Source organism: Zalophus californianus, chromosome 12 (assembly GCF_009762305.2).
Source record: "Zalophus californianus isolate mZalCal1 chromosome 12, mZalCal1.pri.v2, whole genome shotgun sequence".
NCBI lineage: Eukaryota > Metazoa > Chordata > Mammalia > Carnivora > Otariidae > Zalophus > Zalophus californianus.
Window position 1 is genome coordinate 93,087,634 of NC_045606.1, and position 19,794 is coordinate 93,107,427.

General features: G+C 41.9%; 1 protein-coding gene and 1 pseudogene across 1 annotated transcript in view; one reads left to right on the plus strand and one right to left on the minus strand.

Annotated features, from left to right (window-relative positions):
* TMEM178B (transmembrane protein 178B) overlaps window positions 1-19,794 on the plus strand; it is a 335,584-nt gene that overhangs the window by 2,536 nt on the left and 313,254 nt on the right. The window lies entirely within an intron of this gene.
* Window positions 2,832-3,234, minus strand: LOC113911576 (annotated as a pseudogene).

A 19,794-nucleotide genomic window follows, 5' to 3' on the forward strand; every position in this document is an offset into this window, starting at 1 on the left:
CAATCACTGTCAGCTGCAAACACCCGCTTACAAGGGCCGTTTCTGGCCATTTGACATTCTTGTTAGGTATTATTGAGATAGATGGCATGCCAGCCTTACAAATCTTGAGGAACTTAAGGTCACTATCTTCATTTTTAACCTCAAAACATAATCTGTGAAAGCTAGATCTTCTCTTTTCTAAGCAACAAGAGACACATTTTGGAAATAAGTGCATCTTATATTAGTAGAATTCACAAGCAATTCCAATAACATGGAACATAATTTCTAGACTTAATCAGCGTTCTTCCTAGATTGGCAGATTTTGGAAGGAAGTAAAAAAAAATTGATATCCCTATATTTAAATTTAAGGCAGGCAACTTAAGGAAAGATACTTATCTCATAGTATTCGTTAGTAACCTCAAAAGATATGTTAGTCCTTTGTCTTTTGGGGGAGCATCTTAGATTCAAATTCTGGGAGATATGTGTTGGGTGAGGGGAAAGGGAAACCAGAGAAAAGACTGTGTAAAATCTGTCAGTAATATGGGAAAACTAGAGATTTATCTAAATGATCATACAGCCCCATGTAACTCAATCATTTTTTAAATCAATGTTCATTACGTTAGAAAGTGCTGTTTGTGCATTTTAAAATAAAACAAAACCACATAATTAATAAGAAAACAAAAGTCAAATCTATATCTGATTTGAAGATGAAGTCCTTTGGATGCATGTTCTCTCTGAAATCCATTTCTTCAATGCCCACTGCCATGATTGTACCAATGAATATGCATTTCTGGTCACTGTATATTTATTTGTCTTATTGAACTGTAAGTTCCTGAAGGGCAGGAAAGAAAATCATTTGTAAAATACATTCACCAGATGCTTGGTCCTTGGGAAATATCTCATACAAATAAGGTTCACAGAATTTTATCCATCAAAAGCTTCTTCTAATTGTAGGAACACTTGTGTGGGAATCCAAATAAAGGATTAGTCAGAAAATTGTGATGAAAAAAAATGAACCAGGGTGGCTCCCAGGGCAGGTTAATATTGCAACAGATGCTACATAATTTAACAAGGAAGATTTTTTTGAGCAAAACTTTTGCTAAGGAATAAGGGAAACAATCCTTTTTTTTTGGGATAGCATATGTCACTGAACAGACATGTATCACCCATGTCAGTATTTTTCACATTAGATAAGATTTTGATGATTTTCTTCTTGGAGGTAGGATTGGGTAGAGGGTGTAGCAAGGATAGATCACCCTTGAATTCCCATATGACTCTGTCCATAATCAAGTCCTCTTGTCTTCTTGATTTTCAACTGCGTCAGTGTCTCCCTAGTAAGTCACTGCAAGCACAGGGGGAGAGATCAATGACAGGATCAGTTTCTGAAATCCAAGAGACTTCCAGACCCTTAGGAGGAGCAGCTACAGGTCGGATTTTGTTCCAGGGAACATTTATATTCCTTGATTTGTACTGAAATGTTATATTGATATGGCTTAAAATAAATAGACCTTCAACTGAGACTCTAATAACTTTTTTATTATTTGAAAATAGGCCTTATAAGAGAATTCAATCTATATAATCAGGGAGTGGTTGTCAATACACTGAGGCTTATTTAACAAAACATTGCATGTATTCATATGCAGTGACTAATGTGCTCAGCAGATATTTACTGCACATATATTATGCGATGGGCACACACCACAAGAACGCAGCGATGAATAAGACCTGGTCCTTAAAACTCCCCCAGTCTGTTAGCATCACAGGGAATACATGACAACTACCGGGTGATGAGAGCAGCGGAAACAGATGCAGAGTAGCACAGATCAGGCAGTGATGGATTGTGTTGGCAGTAGGGTGAGGTAAGCCGGGAGGGAATTGGGGAAAGTTGCCCAGAGGAAGTGAAATCTGAACACAGTTTTCATGAAGTTGGGAGGTGGATGGCAAGGAAAGGGCAGTTCAGGCCAAGAGGGCAGCATCTGCATAGCCAGGGAGGTGTGAAACAGCAGTCTGGCCTCGGGAGTGTTGACTGCTGGAGGCGGGAGAGGAGCAGAGCATGGAGCTGGAGAGTGAGGAAGAGCCAAGGCCAGGGGCTTGTCTACTCAGATCCCAGGTAGGGTAGCCACTAGCCACAAGTGGCTATTTAAATTTAAAATAACCAGTATTCAATGAAATTAAAAATTCATTTCCTTAGTCTGTTGGCCACATTGCAAATGTTCAAGAGCCACGCGTGGCTAGTGGCTGTCGTTTTGGATGGTGCAGATGAGAGAACATTCCTCCCGTCACGGAAAGCTCCATTGGACAGTGCTGCACGGAGCCTAGAGCCTCTAAAGAGAATAAGCACATACTTCATTTCAGGTGAGGATAATTAAACATGATAACTTGAGCTTAAATTTAAGTATATTGTTCTACCCTTGAAGAAACTTTGCTACTTGAATGTTTTGGACAGAAGGTGTGAGTTCATGGTCAGTTACACTAAATCTATATTTTATGCATTCTCCATCTTTGACTCACAGAATTCTCACATGCTTCTCTGTTCTTTCCCCTCCCTCTCTCAACTCCATTAAAAGAAACTGGCATTGTTGACTGGGCGGGGAGGATTAATGATAATTAATGGTAATTGCCAAATGCCAGGTACTCCTCTAAGAGTTTTACAGATATTGGTATTATTATTAATGTATTCTTCATTATAACACTCAAGGTGGGTGTTATTATTTTTTTCCCGCTATTCTACAGTTAAGGAAACTGAGGTGCATAAATGTCAATGAACTTGCCAAGTCTCATGATAAGGAAGTGAAACTGCCAGGATTCGAATTCTGGCTCCAGGATTTTTTTTTTTTTTTTTTTGTGCAGTTTTATACCTTTATTTGACAATCAGTGATTAGTTCTCATCCACATTAACTGTCTGTAGATTTTTGAAAGTGGTGACAGGTACATAGGTAACCAGTGTGTAGAGCTTGTTTGGTGAATCTTTATCCTCGTTACGTTTTCTGGACAACTGCACACGGATACGGTATGGAACATTCCTTATTCCTTTGGCCCAGACAGCTTTGTTGAGCCTGGTGTCAGTGCACACATCTGGAGTTCCCATCTCCTTCATGGCAAATTTCCGGTTCTCTTTGAGTGCCCGAGGGGCATGCTTCTTGAAACCCACTCCATGGATGCACTTGTGAATGTTGATGTATATTCTCTGGTCACTACCTCATTGATGGCAGAATGGCCCTTTTTCTTCTTGCCACCCTTCTTCACGGGAGCCATTCTGCCGGGCCCTGGTTGGAAAGCTGGCTCCAGGTTTGATGACACCCACTGTATTCTCTTGTCACCATAGAGTCTGCTGGGGCAAGGGTGGGGTGGAGAAGAGGCCGGTGTCTTGATTCCTCAAACTGGAAAAGAAATAAGAAGTTAATTTTAGAATCTCACCCAGGGGAGATCTGCTTGAGGACTGACTTCATCTTAGCGCTGAGGAGGGAGATCATTTTAAAGTGGCTCACGCACCTTGCTTTGAGACCTGCTGACAGAAGCTCATACACACTTTGTTATATGATATCTGAGTATCTATTTTGTTCACTGTGGTAGATGCTGAGGTTAGAACCATGAAGGACATACTCATTTATTCCGCAAATATTAATTGAGAGCCTAGGGACTGGGCATCTTGGAGAAGCTTACATTCCAGGAGTGAGAGACAGATAATAAATAAATACATATGAAATAAAAATAAGGGGAGTCTGGCTGGCTCAGTCAGCAGAGCATGCAGCTCTTGATCCTGGGGTTGTGAGTTCAGCCCCACATTGGGCATAGAGCTTACTACAAAAAACAAAACAAAACAAAACAAAAACAAAACGGTACTACCTTAAAAGTAATGCTACTAAAAATAGTACTACTTTATGCCAATCGGAATAAAAATAATGTCTAATGAACTAATCAGTGTAGAACGTAATGTGAAGGAGTGAATGCCATGAAGTGTCTTTGCTCTTAGGAGGCACAAAGGGGAAGATGGACAAGTAAGCCCAAAATTAAATGGTTCCATTAGTCTTGGTTTTAAAATATAGGGAGGCTTGACCTGCTCACAGGCAAACACATACAAATACCCATGGTCTTGATATACAGTATGTGTCCCCATGCATGCACGTTGTGTGTCTGCCCAAAGGTACAAGCAAATGCACTCAGTTGCACCCTCCTCCTTCATCACGCTGAAATACAACTAACCAGTGAGAGTTGACAGTTGGGAGCCCTGTGACTCAGTGGGCAAGTGCATGGGTGGGAAGAGAGAGAGGGTTGGTGTGATGTGTTTTGAGCACCTGCTGTGTGCCCAGTGCTCTGCTAGGTGCTGGGGGAAAGAAAAGAGGCATCACATGGTTCCTGTCCTGAGGGAACTTACACTCTAGCTCAATGACAAATTCATTGTCTTCTGTGGTTGGATCAGGCTCTTCCTCAGAGGATCACATTTGTGTCAGCTGGATCAGGAATCAACTGGTCGGGGAATTCGGGAAGGGGATGAGTTCTTTTTACTGAGTCAACAAAGTCAGGAGCCATATTTCTGTTCCAGGTTTGTTTATTTATTCTTTTACTGTAGGGTTGGTAAGGATCAATTACAGGATCAATTCTGTATATTCCACTTTGGGTTGTCAGTTAAAAATAATTTTTTCCCTCTCTGCTGTTAGTAGGTAATCCTAGGTCTTCCGGCAGAATCCTAAACACTCTCTTGGGCTAGTTTGACCCTGTGAACATCCAGGAATTGGGGGGTAAAGTCACAAATATGTATTCAGATGCAGATTCTTTTATAACTATGTACTCCAAAGAGTACACAGAGAGAGGAGGGAGTGCGTGACCTGGGGAATGAGCAGACAGAAAATTGATTTGAACATCTGGATTGGACATCTGCCGTTTTTGAGAAAATGCATACATTTCTTTCAAAGGATCTCATTTCCTCATAAGTAAAATAGTGAGTTTGGATTATATAAACTTCAGGCCCTTTGACATGCTAACATTTGACAAGAAAGTTAAATTTAGGTGATGGAGCATAAATAATAGGTAGATGGTTGAGAAAAGGTGAGCCGGGAGAGAAGAGAAAGCCGGGGAGGAAGGACAGAGAAAGGGACCATCCCAGGATGCTAGCATGCCAGAGGGAGAGGCGGGAGACAAAGCAGCTCATTTCCTACCCCATCCAGTCATGTAACAAAACTTCCCCTCTTCTCTAATGATTTGAAATGCCAGATTGCTGATTGGAGTTAAAAATGTAAACACTTAGGGCTCCTGGGTGGCTCAGTTGGTTAAGCGACTGCTTTCGGCTCAGGTCATGATCCTGGAGTCCCGGGATCGAGTCCCGCATCGGGCTCCCTGCTCAGCGGGGAGTCTGCTTCTCCCTCTGACCCTCCCCCTCTCATGTGCTCTCTCTCTCTCACTCTCTCTCTCAAATAAATAAATAAAATCTTTAAAAAAATGTAAACACTTAGGGGTGCCTGGGTGGCGCAGTCAGTGAAGCCTCTGACTCTTTTGGCTCAGGTCCTGATCTCAGGGTGATGAGATTGATGGAGGTGGGGTGGGGTGGGGAGGTGGGGTGGGGTGGGGAGGTGGGGTGGGGTGGTGTTCCCGGCTCCACCCTCAGCCAGGGGTCTGCTAGAGATTCTCTCTCCCTCTCCCTCCACCCCTCCCCCACAGCTCTGTCTCTGTCTCGCTGTCCCTCTCTCTGATAAACAAATAAATCTTTAAAAAAAAAAAAGTAAACATGTGATGGAGAAATGTTTTGATGGTTACGCAACAATGTGAATATACCTAATGCCACCGAACCGTGTGCTTAAAACTGGAGAAGATGATGAATTTTGTGTTCTGTATGTTTCACCACAATTTAAGTAGATTAATTAAAAGAAATTATAAAACTTAACAGAGAAAGGAACTGGATTACTGGTCGGTGTCTACATACTATACATACAATACTTCATAACCATAACTTCATTCATTCAGCACATTTATTGAGCACCTGCAGGTGCTAGGCACTAGCCCAGGTATTGTTTGGGATATAGATGTTAATAAAACAGACAAAATTCCTGCCGTCATAAGGCTTACATTTAAACAGTTTTGAGTATCATATCTTTTTTGGGTTTTTTTTGGCTTGTTTTTTAAAACAAAACTTTTTTTTAAGATTTTATTTATTTATTTGACAGAGAGAGAGACAGCAAGAGAGAGAGAGAGAGAGAGAGAGAGAGAGAGAGAGAGAGAACACCAGCAGGGGGAGTGGGGGAGGGAGAAGCAGGCTTCCCGCAGAGCAGGGAGCCCGATGCGGGGCACGATCCCAGGACCCTGGGACCATGACGTGAGCCGAAGGCAGACACCCAACGACTGAGCCACCCAGGCGCCCCTAAAACAAAACTTTTAAAGAGCACCAAGATATAAGACAAGTAAAAGTAATGGATACATCTCCTGGGTCATTTAAAAATCATTGTATAATGAAGAACACTGCCCTGTATTTATTCTAAAAATGGCTTTTGAGCTCCAACTATGTCAGGCACCTAACTTGGGGTGGTGGATTCTGAGTGAAATCCGTAGTCCTGTTGTCAAAGAACAAACAAAAGGAGGAAGTGTGCAAGAAGACTAATACATACAATCCCCAAGGTAGGTTCTAGGAGAGATTTACATCCTTGGGGCCTGAGTGGCTCTCAAATTTTGGAGCAGTTAGGGGAGGCTTTGCACAAGAGGGGATGTTCTTAGAGTTGTTATTTGTGGATGGACAAGGTGAAGTCTTAGCCTTATTTAAAAATTACTAATTAATTCTGATGAGGTAAATCCTTGTCTAGTCTGCCTTCCAGCTACCCTTGTCCCCCAGGCCCTTCAGCCCGTCCCCCAAAGGGCAGCTACTGCTACCAGATTTTATAAATCCTCTCTGAGATCATTTATTCAGCAGTATTTAAAAATAACAGCAACTATAAATAGGAGTCAGGCAACGAACAGGTAATTCAAGCAGGAAAACAAGTTTATTTTTTTTATAAATTTGTATGCACAGAGACAAAGTTTAAAGGCCTTGTTCCAGGAGTCACCAGGAATCTTCTAAGGTGATGTTTATTCTGAGTGGAACCTGCTGTTGGCGTTCAAGGAAGTTTGACAGATTTGCTGTTTTATGGGAGACTGCACTATCTAAATTATTTCAATTGATTTTTTTTTTTGGCGTCGAAGTATTTTGCCAAGAAAAGGCAATTTACTTTATATTAGGTCATCTTCATAAATTTGTATCATTTCCTGCGTTTTAAAATGCACTGCTGTTCTGTATTCCGAACCTCACTCTATTGGACACGTTATTTGCTTCAGAGCATCTCCCTTTCAATTTTGGCCTGAATTTCTCTTAATCTTTATAACAGCAATTCTGTTTAGGCAAACACAACTCCTATTCCCCAAGGCCCTGGAGTATTTCATAGCCCTGGATGGGTTGGGGTTGTTTTTATCTTAAAGAAGCTCTGCGCTCACATCCTGTTCTATGTCAGCTGACATGACACTGGAGTGCAGATGGATTCTATGTCAGGAGGCTGAAGACACGCATAACCTTGCACCCTGGCTATACTCATGTCCAAGGATGTTCATGGCGCCACCGCTTGTAATAGCGAAATAAATAAGCAAAATGGAAAATCTGAAGTGTCCATGAATAGGAAAATGGATAATGAGGTATGGTCTGTATTCATACAATGGAAACTATCACCCTATATTTAAAATAAATATACTATATCTACGTATTTCCAAATGGGTAAACATAAAATTTGAGTGAAAAAAGCAGGATACAGAATGAAATGAGAATGTTGCCGTTTATATGAAGTTAAAAAAGTAGATCAAATAACGTTAGATATTGTTTATGGAAACATTATTTGCATGGTATTTATAAAAGTATGCACTGGGACCAATAAACCCAAAATGAAGGATGATGTTTGCCTTTCTCAAGACAGAGAAACAAATGGGATTGGGAAGTTGCTTTAAAATCATCTCTATTTCATTTCTTAAAAAACAAAAAAAATCTGAGGCAAATGGGGGCATACATCTGCATGCACACTCAGGCTATTTGGAAAGTTTTTATGATCCTGACAAAAAAGTTAAAATTTTATTCAGACTGTGTTGTTCAGTGTATAGGAGGCAGGTTCTTTAAGGACAATTCTTGGAAAACTTTGTTTTTGAGGTGATCTGTGAGTGACTTTCATAAGTGGTAGCAAGTAGCCTTTAGAGGAGAATCAACAGTTTCCTAATCAACGATTCCTAATCAACAGTTTCGCTGAAAGTAGCTCATGGGAAGGGCTTAAAACAAATGAAATTGCTTTATTCACTCTTGATGTAGTGTAAGAAGAGGAGATTGAGACTTTAAAATGATGTGTTTCTGAGATAGAGTAAGGTACAAGTCACGCCCCTCTTTGTCAATTTCCTGCAGCTTGTGGAGAAAAACAAAGAATTTCAAGGGTCAGAAAGGTAAACTAAAACCAATCCCGGAATTATCAGGCGCTGAACTTTGAATAGATAAGACAGGAGACCTCCTGTGGGATCAACCAGAGCACCAACATCTGGGAAGGCATTTGAACCCACAGGGAGGAACTCAGTGTGAACCAGGGAAGGAAAAGCTGAGAATTAATAATAAGGGACCAGAGTTTATTTCTTCAGAAGTTTTCTTATCCCTTTTCAAACTGAGTAGGGCATGTTAGTTGGTAAAACTTGAAGTAGTTTTATTATTGAGGATTATGGTTTGGATTCTTCATTCTTAAGATTATAAGGGCGACATTAGCCAAGGGCACCTCTGTTAGGATAGTGTTTCCACTCCGTTTATACAAACTACAGCTGGAACAGAAAAGGCCCATCAGAACTATAGCAGGGGTTCCATTTTCAGCTGATAATGCTTTAAAACACCAAAGCTGGGTCCGGAGTTACTAGGGAATCATGGGTGTCCCACGGGATTTCAGGGGTGTTTCCGTAACCACAGGGCTGACCAGTGCGCACATGCAGCTCTGGGCAGGTCTGCTTCGGAAGGTCCCAGGTGATGATGAGCCGCTGTGTTCCTCGTGCTCTGCGGGGAGCTGGGCAGAGCTGGAGCTGTCTGTCCTTCCGGAGGTGAATGACCTCCCCGCTCTGGGAAGAGCTGGTCTCTGCCCCTCCAACCTCTCCCTGTCCCTCCCTCCTCCCTAAATGTGTTAGCACAAAGGAAACAGGAGGTAGTCGTGCTCAGGTGTGGCCTGGCTTGCTTCTCTTCCTCACCTCTTCTTCAGTGCACTTCTAGGTCCCCGACTCTAGGTTTCCTCCCCCTTCCCTGGGCCTGGGGCTGCTCCTTTTCCAACACCGGGCCTCCCATTCGCTCCTGGACCCACTTCTACCCTTGTTCTTTTTTTTTTTTTTAAGTTTATTTATTTATTTGGTAATCTCTACACCCAGCGTGGGGCTTGAACTCACCGCCCAGAGATCAAGAGTTACACGTTCTACCGACCGAGACCGCCAGGCGCCCCACTTCCTCTGCTCTTCCCTTCACTTCACTGGCTCTTCTTTCTCAGCCTGGTGGGGTTCTCCAGTGTTCCATTCTCCTTGAGCATTCTCTTTCATGCCTGCGGCCCTTTTCACCCCTCGAAGCTCATGACTTGTTGCCCTGGGAATTGCTCACTTAGACCTAATACCCAAACAGCTCGCCTGCAGGATAGCTCACTTGGATATTCCGTGGGTCCCCAAGAACCTGTTTTCTCTTCCCGTGCTCTGGAATCCTTTCTCCCTTCCTTTTCCTCCACCTTGGAGGAATGGCATCCCTGCGTCTCTCGTTGCCCAGCCCAGAAACTTAAGGATCATCCTTAGGGGCTCTCTTCTCCTGCCCTAGCCATCCAAGCAGTGAATAAGTTGGTTCCCCTCCTGACACATCCCCCACCTCCATCCTGTTCCAGCATTGCCTCTACGGGTTGGTCCCCAGCACCTGTGCTTGTGTGGCGCCCTCTGGTTTCCTGTTTTCTAGCTCATCTCTCCTCACGGCTTTCTATTCAAAGTGATTTTTCTTAAATGGAAATCGAATCATGTTACCACTTTGCTTAACATCGTTCAGTGGCTTCCCACGACCTATCAGTCGGGATAAGATCTGTAATCTTCACCTTGGCCAGTGGGCCCCTCCACGTCTGGCAACATGCCTCCCCACCCCCCCACCTGTGCATCTCATGCTTTTGCTTTGCTCCATACCAGCATGCTCTCCTCCAGCCCTGATGACGGACTCCCGGGCCCCCAAACAGATTAAGCTATTTTATGCCTCGGGAACTTTTGCTTATGAAACGTCTTCCTTTGCCTGGAAGTCCCTGTCCCTCCCTGCTGGCCCCCACCCCTGAGTCGGCCTGGTCAACACATGCTTACCCTTTAGCAGTCAGCTTAAGGCCCCTCCTCCTCTTGCTTGGTGTTCTCACCCGGGCTCCCGTGTAGGATTGCCTTCCTCCTCCTAGGCCTCTGTCACACACCAAACACTTGCTTCCTAGCACCAGTGACATTTTATTTCCCCATATGCTTTCCTCCTTTTTGAGACTCTTTTTGCACTATTTCATATTCATCTTTTCATCCGCAGCATTTTGCATAATGCATGGGCCATAATAGGTATTTAATACATACTTGTTGAATGAATGAAGGTTTATCTCCGTTAATGCAGTCGATCTGGAAATCTTATTTAACAAAGAGCTGTAATTTCACTGGACCAGGGAGACTCACCATTAAAAGGAAGCCTGCTGTGAATTGTTCTGTAAAGCATATGATAAACTTCAATTTATTTCCTTTGTTAAGGTTTGTATTTTCTTAAAGCACCCATATTTCTGACTCACAAGAGGAGAATTTCAAGTGGGGACTATTCCATGTTTCCTGGATTTGACCTCTTCATTGTGATCCTGCCCACTTTTTCTCCACTTCATGCCTTCCCTAGGCTGGTCCTCCTTCCCCAAACATGGTAAGAAAAGAGAAGACTACCTCCATTTCTTGTTCCTGTCATGGATGGAAGGATTTCCAAATTTACCTCTGGGTCTGGCATATGTGGCCATTCCCTCAGGATATTTTTCCTGGTTTTTCAATATTTATCATCAGGAGTATCTTCAGGCCAGCCTCCCTCTTAACCATCTGTTGAGGGCAGCTTCCTCAAATCTCTGATAGTGATTTTGGTCAAATAATGACTGGAAAACAGAGACTGTGCCTTCTGTAACTGCCTCCTCTCTGGTTCCTACCTCAGTTTGCTTTTCATGACTTTCAACAGGAGTGGGTCAGTGATGCTTGGAAAACATGGTAAGTATCTGTCTCCAACTCTCCGGTGTGCCTGTCACCATCGTTGTTGGTGAGCAACATTGCTCATGGAAAACATCCATGTCCTACAGGGGTATTTGGGGGCAGAAGGATGAGGTGGCCAACCAACCCATCTTTGCTTATGAAGACCACAGAGTCCTTGGTCAATAACAGATGGGACAACTGTTTACTTCTCAGTGGATTCTTTTCTAAAATGACCGTGACTGCTGTTCTGGCTGGGTCATCTCATGGTGGAAGGTGTTAAGGACTTCTCCTTTAGCCACGTACTCTGGTAAGGGCTGAGCTCATTGCCGAGTCATTCAGCTAAGTAGAGTGATTCTTTCGCATTCAGCAGATAAATATAGATACAGCCACATTGCTTGGCTCTCTAAACTAGGTTAAATAAATGATTCATGTCAAGGAAAGATTTTCTATGACTACTCTAATTTCTGCATTTATATTAGTTAAATCTGTACGGGGTTTGAGCTAGAAAACTGATTTCCAGCACTTTCTGCCCAAGTTGTATAAAGTGCTCAGATAAAAAATTTAGATTGTACTTTCAGCATTAACCATTGGGTAGGTTCCAGGTTCCAATGAAACTGGCATTTTGGAGAGCTGGATTAATTGTAAGAAATAATTATAAAAAGTATTGATGAGCTATATACTATTGCAAGTCTCATAAAATGGTGGGTAACCCTTACCCTAGAAAACTGTCTTTTGCTGTCTATGTTTATTTTAAAAGCTATAGGAACTCAGAGGTTTATTTCAAACTGGAAGGTGGCATTTCATCTCTTTGGGTCAGCAGAGTTGTTAACATTTCAAAGAAGGACTTTTATGTTCCTATGCCGGCAGCATGCCTGTATCAGCTTTTATTACACATATCCGTAGTGGTGTGGTGGCTGGCTGGGCGCTTGTAGATCAATAAGCTGCTAAAAAGGGAGATGCATCAGAGACCATAATGGCTTCTTCACAGAAGACAGATCGTCTCCAGGTTGTGAAGTGCATTTAGGAACAACAACAATGATATCCCCGTATTGAGATCCATATTATTTAGAAGAAAGAAATGGGCTCTCTCAAGGTGATGAGTCCTATAATAAAGACTTTAGCATGCTAAACGTACATTCCGGGAGGTTTGTGTCCACTGTTATAGCTGCATTGAAAACAAACTCGGTTGTTTTAATGGAAGAATCCCCAGATGGAGAAATACAGAATCAATTTCCTTGGCCTCAAATACTACTGGATTGTGGTTGTTCTTGGTTATCTTATTAATTAAAAAAAAAATCTTCTTGTTATCTGAACACTGATTTTTAAGACACTTGGGTGGGCCTGGGTACAACATCAGTGAGGAGTTCAGAAAGGAAGAGGCCCTAAACACAACATGATGTGGGTGGGCTTGGAGGGGGTAGAAAGGTACACAAGGCAGCACAAAGCTCCTTACTAAGGTTCTTGACTTGCGGACGCATAGAGCTGAGTATACTTGTGTCCTGGTGACTTCCTAAGGATGTGGTATCAGAGAGGATGGTGACATTTTCCAGTGGAGTAACAATTTTCACTCTGTGCTTCTCCTTCATGATGCAGGAGTAAATTACATGAATTATATATCATTTATCCAAGAAATATTTGGTGATACTTACACGTCAGGATTTGTACTGGGGGCTTAGGGTATGGTAGTGCACCAAATATACAAACTCCCTGCCCACATGGAGTTTATATTTCGGTGAGATACTTAAAAAGTAAATAAGTAAAATATGTAATATGTTAGACAGTGATTAGTGCTAAGGAGAAAAAAACCAAAGCGTGGAAAGGGATAGGAAATGTGAGGAGGCGGGGTTGAAATTGTAGATGGCATGGCCAGGGAGGCCCTGGCTGAGAGGTGGCTTTTGAGTAAAGAGGGGATGTACTTGAGGGAACGAGCTCTGGGGGTATTTGGAGGACAAAGACTTCAGAAAGAGGGAGTAGTAAGGGCAGTGGCCCTGATGTTGGAGACATAATAAGGATGGCAGAATGGCTGGGGGTGGGAGCAAAAAGGGAGCTTGTAGTAGGATATGATGTCAGAGAAGTAAAGAGCCACCTCACGTGGAGTTTGAAAGTCATAGGAAGGAGTGAGATGGGAAGTCATTGTAGGTTCTGTGAAGAGGAGTGGCATGACCAGATTTATGGTTTCAAGGATCACTTGGGTTGCTGAGCTAATGACAGATGACAGTGGGGCTCGTATAGAAACAGGGGGAGCAGCCAACAGAGATGGCGGCTGGAACTAGAGCGATGGGAGAAGACACTGGATATATTTTGAATGGCAAACTACCAAGATGGGCTGATGGCTTAGATACAGGATGGAGGGAAAAAGAGAGAAGTCCAAGATGGCACCAAGGGTTTTCACCTGAGGAGCTGCTGGAGCTTGTTGTCGTTAATGTCCACAATAGCCAAACTGTGGAAAGAGCCTAGTCGTCCATCAACAGATCAATGGATAAAGAAGCTGTGGTATATACACAATGGAATATGACTCAGCCATCGAAAAGAATGAGATCTTGCCATTTGCAACGACGTGGATGGAACTAGAGGGTGTTATGCTGAGCGGAATAAGTCAGTCAGAGAAAGACAAATACCATATGATTTCACTCCTATGTGGAATTTAAGAAACATACAGATGGACATAGGGGAAGGGAGGGAAAAGTAAAATAAGACAAAAACAGAGGGAGACAAACCGTAAGAGACTCTTAACTCTAGGAAACAAACTGAGGGTTGCTGGAGGATAGGTGGGTGGGGGGATGGGGTACCTGGGTGCTGGGCATTGAGGGGGGCACTTGAAGTAATGAGCACTGGGTGTTGTGTGCAACTGATGAATCATTAAAATCTACCTCTGAAACTAATAATACGGTATATGTTAATAAAAAATATGGAATGGATAGGACTGTAGGAGGATCTTGATTTGGGGATCCACTATTTTGGGTATGATAACCTTTGAGACGCCTTTCAAATGCTCAAGTGGAGATGTCAACAGTTAGTTGGAAATAGTGGCCTGGGTTCAGGGAAGAAGTCTCACTTGGGATGGAAATTTGGGAGTCATCAGCTTCTAGTATTTAAATTCACGAGAGCGAATGAGATCACCTAGAGAGTGACTGCAAGTACAGAAGAGAGAGGTCCAAAGATTAAGTCCTGGGGCACACTGACTTTACAGAGCTCAGGTAGATGAGGAGGCTCAGCAAAAGTATGGAGAAGAAATAGCTAAGGGTGGTGAGAGGAAAAATTAGGAAAGTGGGGTGTCCTGGAAGCTAAGGAAATCCAGTGTGTTAAGGGAGAAAAGTGATCATTTGTGTGCAAGGCTGCCAGGGGGTCACGTAGGATGAGGTTGAGACTTGAACTTTGAACTCCACAATGTGGAGATTTTCGACTTCAGTGGTGGGTACAAGAGTGAATGGGACCAGGGGAGGAATAGGAAACGAGTTTTGATAACTCTTTAAAGGATTTTTGGTGTAAAAGTAAGGAGACAAATATGGTAGTTGGACTGAGAAAGTTATAGTAAGAGAGACTTAAAACTTTCTTTAAGATTTATTTATTTTAGAGAGAGAGAGAGCACGAGCAGGAGGGGCAGAGGGAGAAGGAGAGAGAATCTCAAGGAGACGTCCTGCTGAGCACGGAGCCCGACATACGGCCCTGAGATCATGACCTGAGCCGAAACCAAGAGTCAGTCACTTAACTGACTGAGCCACCCAGGCGCCCCTCTTTTTTTTTTTTTTTTTAAATTAGAGAAGTAATAGCATGATTGTAGGCTGATGGAAATGACCTAGGAGACAGGGACAAAACTGATGGTACCGAGAAAAGAGAGGGAGGAATTGCTGGAGTTATTGCTAGAGAAGGTTGAGGCAGAAAGGAAGGTAGAGGAAAGGGTGAAAAGAGAGGGTTGTGGCCCAGGAAGAAACACATGTTTTAGATGAGCCAGGACACAGAAATCGAAGACTATTTTTTTTCTTTCTTTATTGTGTGTGGGGGCATTATTTAGTTTTTTTATGTAAGGAAAAAATAACATAACAGGGTTTTTTAAAGGCCAACTTCCTTAGTCTATCACCCGAATGTGGAAGCCAGGCAAGAAAAGATTTTTTTTAAAATTTTTATTTAGTTGTTTAATTTTTGCATTTCTTTCTTTCTTTTTTTTTTTTTTTCTAAGGTTTTTATTTAAATTCCAGTTAGCTGGGACGCCTGGGTGGCTCAGTTGTTAAGCGTCTGCCTTCGGCTTGGGTCATGATCCCAGGGTCCTGGGATCGAGCCCCGCAACGGGCTCCCTGCTCAGCGGGAAGCCTGCTTCTCCCTCTCCCTCTGTCTGCTGCTCTACATTTTTGTGCTTGCTTTCTCTCTGCCGAATAAATAAAGTCTTTAAAAAATGAAATCCAGTTAGTTAACATACAGTGTAATATTATTTTCAGGTGCGGGACTATTTTTCTTTTTCTTTTTTTTTAATTTTCTTTTTATTTTTAAGTAATCTCTACACCGAATGTGCGGCTTGAACTCGCAACCCCAAGATCAAGAGTCGGGTGCTCTACTGACTGAGCCAGCCAGGTGCCCCCAGGATTATTTTTCTTGGTGCAGATTATCAATCATCTTGCTCCCTCTACAAGCTTGTGGGATAATTTGAGCTGAGATCTTTAAGCTTCATGAAAGAGAGTTTCTGTAGCACATCAGCATCTTATTGTCATTGAGCATTTAATGGGAGTTTCTCAGAAGAAAGCAGGATTGGAGAGTGAGGTCCATTCTGATTATGCGTGTTGGCTTTGCTTTCTGCTTTATAAAGAGGAACTGGTCAGAATAGCCTAACTCTTCTCGGCACCAGATGTCTGGTGATTAATTGGACATTCTGAGACATTTTGCCCTCAGGTGTTAGAGGGAATGTGATATGTTATCTCTTGAAGTATGGTGCTCTGAAAAGTTTTAAAAGATTTCATTGTTTAAAGAGAGGACAGCTCATCCTTAAACCTCTCTTACTAGGTGCTGTAGGACCGTTTAGCCAATGGGTTCTGCAGTTTTCCATTTAATAGCATCACTCTTAATGAGAATTTTAGGGTGCTTTGGCTCTGATGACATTCAGGTCATTTTTGAGATAAAGCTGCTTTATTTTCAGGCTGAATAGCCACATTCTTGCCTTGTCATCCTAAAAATGCTGCACTGTGTCTGCATTTCAAAGCCACTGATTAAGTGACTGAAAACCTATGGTGGTGCAGAATTAGTCTTTGTCCATTATATTGTAAGTTTCTCTGGAAAACAAAGTCCACGAATTTCTGGTAACCTCTCAGCAACAAATATTTTCTGTGATTGGTGTAGGAATTAAAGTCACAAAATCTTCCTTACTTGGTGAAGAAAAGAGTCTGGATATTGTTCAAAAATTCTGAGCCATGTTGATAGGCAGTCATTTGTCTGCATGGTTTTTGAGAAGGGGTGAAGGTCATTAGCATTTTTTATTTCTTCCTTGGAGAGTTTAAAGACTCAAAATTCTAAGAAAAACTGTAAGTTCTAGAGACAAAGGATAACAGGTGCAAGTTAGTGGAGCAGGTGGTAATATAATTTCACCTTTGCCTCCTACTCAGAAATAGAGGGAAACTCGATCCCAGTTTGGAAACCATGCGAGAAATAGCATTCATTGCTACCTATAATTGTACCTAACTTTTGACTTTTTTTCTTACCCTTCTGGTTTGTGATTCCATCTGTAAGCACGTAGGTTCTGAATTTCATAAAATGTCTTTCAAGGTGCACGTCATGACCATTTTTATTTTCTCAAGTGCTTGGAAATTTTTTAGCTTGTGATTTTTCCCTGTTGGGTTATTGGCACTTTTCCCCACAACTGTTGCAGTAATAAGCTTATTCTGTAGGTTGCTTTCCTGCCTAATCTTCTCTCACCTACTTGCTCTCTCTCTTTCAGTAGCTGCTTATTCTCTCAATCACATCCTTTTATCAGTACTTTTTTTTTCACCAATCAAACCCCGAGCCACCTCCCTAATATGTGGAGCATACAGAGCAGGTATGATTATTCCCATTTTACATGAGAGGTGCCTGAGACTCAAAAAGGTTATCATCGGTTGCCTGATTAGTGAATAGTGGAACTATACTGGGACCATTGCCTTTTTCCGTGTTCTTTCCACCCCCACACTCCCAGGTGCTGCCACATAGTGCTGGGTTGTATTAGAGATGTGCCTGTGTATTTTCCTGTTTTGTCCTCCTACCTCTCCTTTATCACTGCATCTGTCGGAATGACCAGAGGGGTGAAGGGAAGTGCAAGTGCTGATGATGGCTGTGGACAACCAAGCCATATCTCTCCAATGGCGTTGGCAGCCTCTGATGGAAAGAAACTCACAACTACATCCCATACAACATCATTAACCTCTTGGCCAGATTCATGTTTTGAGTGCTTATAATTGGCTTTCCCCCAGACTTGAGGGGAAAATAGTTTGATAGAATAGTATTCCACTTTAAATATTTTGTTATACTATGCTTTAAATTTTACTTTAGGTCAAATGATTGCCCATTGACCAAAGAGTGGCTGTCTGTTTACCCACTTATCTCTCTTTCCTCGTGGGTGCCCAACCAGACTATTTCCCCCAGCATTCTCTGCAGTTAGGTGTGGTCGTATGACTGAGTTATAACCAGCGATATGTGGATATAAGTAATATATTCCACTTTCATGTCTGTCCCATAAAATCCTCCTGTGTGATCCCCTATTTTCTCTCTTCTTTCTTCTGTTTGGATGCCTACAATCTGGGTGACATTGGAAGCCAAGAATTGAAGATGGCAAAACTTTGGGAAGTCTGAGCTCCTGAATGACAGGAAATGGTTGTTTCCCCTGTCTTGCTGGCTGATTGGACTTAGGGAGCAAGAAATAAATTTCTTAGTTAAGCCACTGAGATTTTAGAGTTTATCTGGTAAAGTAGTTAGTATTTCCTTATTTACTCATGTGTGTAATAATTTAATGCATCTCTTTTCAACTCTTATATGAAAACCTATATAACTGTTATTACGACAACATGTAAACTGTTTACACCTGGATTAGCACAATAAATGATACATCCTTCTACTAATACTAGCATTGTAGTAGAGTTTTATTTATCTATATGCGTTTATAACAAGATTTGAAGAAATAAAAGATTAGTTCAGTACTTTTCCTCCAAATTTTTAGGTATTGTTGAAGATTGCTTAACTTAATCATGGTTATTATTTCAAAGTTGAAGAGAACCAACTCAGCCTTGAGCCTTTTGGCCAATAGAGCTCCATGGGAGTCTATCCATGGTGCTGAAAAATTTAGTATTTTTATCGTGTTAAATTTGCAACTTTCTCCTTCAAATCTCATTGTCCTTAGTGTATACAGTATTTCTTCTTACAGAACTTATCCACCAGACAGTTAGTGTTGTCCTAAAACAACCAGGCTTTTCTTTTATCTCAGCTTGCCCAAATTTTCTTTTCATGATTTAAAAAAATTTTTTTAAAAAGATTTTATTTATTTATTTGACAGAGGGAGACACAGTGAGAGAGGGAACATAAGCAGGGGGAGTGGGAGAGGGAGAAGCAGCCTTCCCAAGGAGCAGGGATCCCGATGTGGGGCTCGATCCCAGGACCCTGGGGTCATGACCTGAGCCAAAGGCAGACGCTTGACAGTTGAGCCACCCAGGCGCCCCCATGATTTTTTTTAAAGTAGGCTCCATGCCCAGTGTGGAGCCCAATGTGGGGCTCGAAGACCCAACCCTGAGATCAAGACCTGGGCTGAGGAGTCATACACTTAACCAACTGAGCCATGCAGGTGCCCCTCTTTTCGTGATTTTCTATTCTGATTCATGACATTAGCAAAAGAGCTCCTTGCTGCAAGTTCCCTTCCCCCAAATAGGAATCCCTATGACTTTTTCCCAGTCAAGAGGCATCTCTCCAATTTATTACCTCTTCTATTCACTCACTTGAAGTTATGACACTTGAGACTTTTGATATTGAAAAATTTCCCCAATGCCAATGGGAGAATGTTCTTCTAACCCTAATCACTTATGCCAGATTAAATACAGAACTGCTTCCTTAAAGGGCTTAAAGTTTGAAATCCAAGGCTTATCAGGTTTATCATAACACAGTTTTAAAAATACTTTTGATATCAGCCCAACTTTAAAATATTTATGTGTAAAGTGGTTTGTCTAGGCTTCTGTTTTAAATACCTTCATTAGAGTGTAAGTAGTTAACAGTGTAGAGTTACACTGCCTCCAAATTCCAGCTTCACTGTTTATTGTGTGACTCTGAGCGAGTTACTGAACTTTTCTAGACCTTAATTTCCTTATCTGTAAAATGGAGATTTTATTTTTGATCTACCTCATAGAGTTATTGTAAGGGTTGAGTGAATTCATACAAGTAAAGACTTGAGAATAGTTCCTGGCACATAGTAAGTGTTAGCTGTTATTATATTTAAAACTTGCAAAAAAATAGAATGGATTAGACAGGATCATTCATATGTAGGTCTCTATATTAGATAATTTCCAAAGTGATCTCTGTTGCCAGAAATGCCTTATGGCATAGAATTTCTAAAATATTTCATATCTGAAAGTCTCCAGTTTTTTCTTTGGGGCTTTA